Here is a 2,394-nt window from a genome sequence, read left to right as displayed (position 1 = left end):
CGGGCGGCACAGCTCAGTCCTCGGGCCGCCCGAACTCTCTGGCTTGTCTCGCCCCGCTCCCCGGCCTCTGGAGAGGTCGTCTCGTCCCTTAGCCCAGCCCTCGGGCCGCCCGCCGGACCTCCCTGGCTCCCCTGGTCCGCCCTCGGGCCGCCCGCCGGACCTCCCTGATTTCCCTGGTCCGCCCTCGGGCCGCCCCCCTGAACTCCCTGGCTCCCCTGCTCTGTCCTCGGGCTGCCCCCCTGAACTCCCTGGCTCCCCCAGTTCGCCCTCGGGCGGCACAGCTCAGTTCTCGGGCCGCCCGCCGGACCAACCTGGCTCCCCTGCTCTGTCCTCAGGCAGCCCCCCTGAACTCCATGGCTTCCCTGGTCCGCTCGGACCCTCAGGTCCCTCTGCTCCGCCCTTGGGACGTCCGCCCGAACCCCCTGGCCTCCCAGCTCCACCCTCGGGACGTCCGCCCGAACCCCCTGGCCTCCCAGCTCCGCCCTCGGGACGTCCGCCCGAACCCCCTGGCCTCCCAGCTCCGCCCTCTGGCACCCCATCTGTACTCCCTGGTTCCCCAGCTCTGCCCTTTGGATGTCAGTCTGTACTCTCTGGTCCCCCAACTCTACCCTCAGGCACCCTGTCTAGCCCTATGTTTTCAGTTCAGCCCTGCCCGTTCCCCTAACCCTTCCCAGTCCTGAAGCCCTCCCTGAATTCCCTGTTTGGTTTTGGACCCTGGACCCCCACCAGCCGGATCCCAGTGATCCCAGACGTTCGTCTGCCAAGCCCCGCCTTGTCCAATGGGAAGGCCGCCGGGAGGCGTCCATTGAGGAGGGGGCCCTGTTGTGGTGGCAGCCCGGCTGACGGTGAGTGTCCTGGTTTTTTCTCCTTTTTATCAGTTTTTCTGCTTTTTTCCTTGGTTTTCTGTTCCCTGCCTGCCTCCCTGTGTTTTCTCCCCTGTGTGCTCTCTCTCCCTCTGCTCCTGAGCCCAGCCAACTACCTGCACCTCATCAGCCACCTCGTCAGCCTGCCACACCTGCCACATCACCTCATGACTGCCTGTATTTCAACCCCGGTTCTCCACACCATCCTTGCTTGATCGTCGTTGCTCCATACCCGGTGCCACCTCCACGTTCAGGCTCTCGTGTTTCTTGTTTTACTCTCACATTTACCCCGTGGTTTGTGTCTGTTCTCTCTAACCCTGTCTCTCTGTCTGTTTCCCTCCCAGGTACACTCACCCTCGTGCTCCGTTCACCGGCCCTCTCCACCTCGGACTTCCCCCACGGCGTCCTCAAAATGACAGTAATAAAGAAATACTTTTAGATAAGTAATTATATTATATTTGTAGGATCAAATGCCTTCTCAGAGGTATGTACAAATAAATAACTACGTGCCAATCTTCTCTGAGGCCGACCTAAAACCAGGCTCTCCAGAGAAACCATCGACGTGCTGGTCCAGATGTTGCCTCGGCTAAAGCCACATGGATGGAGCCATGAAATCGAGGTGGCTGTCCGTCTCTGCTGGCTTGCATGTGGTACCTCATACAGGGCCTTTCCGAAACTAGAGCCTCGCCACTTCCACTCCGACACGGAGCCAAAATCGAGCTCCCTAACCCGCAACAGCGACAACTTTCGGACCAACTCCCCTCTCCCCTCTCCCCACTGCGTAATTAGGATCTGACGTTAGCGCCGCACTCACTGCTGAAATACGTGGATCAAATAAACAACAGTGGTGTTAAGATTCCGGATCGATGTTGGAGAAAAGTGTTTTTTGTTTTTCTCAAATTTGATGGCTGTCTCCAAATAATTTAAAAAAAGGGCATGATTCTGACATTGTAAGATTTGCTGTCTCACCTCAAGTCAAATATGTCTTTCCAGCGTATTACTACTTGATGTACTACAACTGTTTATTTAGCTACCACCAAAAATATTTATAGAAGAGAATCCAAAACAATAAAAATAAAATAATAAAAAATAATGTAGACTATTTACAATTTATTTTTTTATAGCATCTGCCCTGTCAGAGGCTGCTCGCCGCTGCATCCTGCTCGCTGGCTCCTCCTCCCTCACCGCTGCCTCCTGCTCGCTGGCTCCTCCTCCCTCGCCGCTGCCTCCTGCTGGCACCTCTTCCCTCGCTCCCTCACCGCTGCCTCCTGCTCGCTGGCTCCTCTTCCCTCACCGCTGCATCCTGCTCGCTGGCTCCTCCTCCCTCACCGCTGCATCCTGCTCGCTGGCTCCTCCTCCCTCACCGCTGCATCCTGCTCGCTGGCACCTCCTCCCTCACCGCTGCCTCCTGCTCGCTGGCTCCTCTTCCCTCACCGCTGCCTCCTGCTCGCTGGCTCCTCCTCCCTCGCCGCTGCCTCCTGCTGGCACCTCTTCCCTCGCCGCTGCTCGCCGCTGCATCCTGCTCGCTGGC

At 58.2% G+C, this 2,394-nt stretch overlaps 1 long non-coding RNA gene across 1 annotated transcript; it reads left to right on the top strand.

The window, feature by feature from the left end:
* The first annotated feature begins 1,046 nt into the window (after window positions 1-1,046).
* LOC123968687 lies at window positions 1,047-1,870 on the top strand. Its single transcript, XR_006824524.1, has 3 exons — window positions 1,047-1,098; window positions 1,208-1,281; window positions 1,388-1,870. It is a non-coding gene; the product is annotated as an uncharacterized LOC123968687 (long non-coding RNA).
* Window positions 1,871-2,394: the final 524 nt, after the last annotated feature.

The sequence above is a fragment of the Micropterus dolomieu genome, linkage group LG01, assembly GCF_021292245.1.
Source record: "Micropterus dolomieu isolate WLL.071019.BEF.003 ecotype Adirondacks linkage group LG01, ASM2129224v1, whole genome shotgun sequence".
NCBI lineage: Eukaryota > Metazoa > Chordata > Actinopteri > Centrarchiformes > Centrarchidae > Micropterus > Micropterus dolomieu.
Note: the sequence above shows the minus strand (reverse complement) of the source record. Positions and strands in the feature narration are given on the sequence as shown.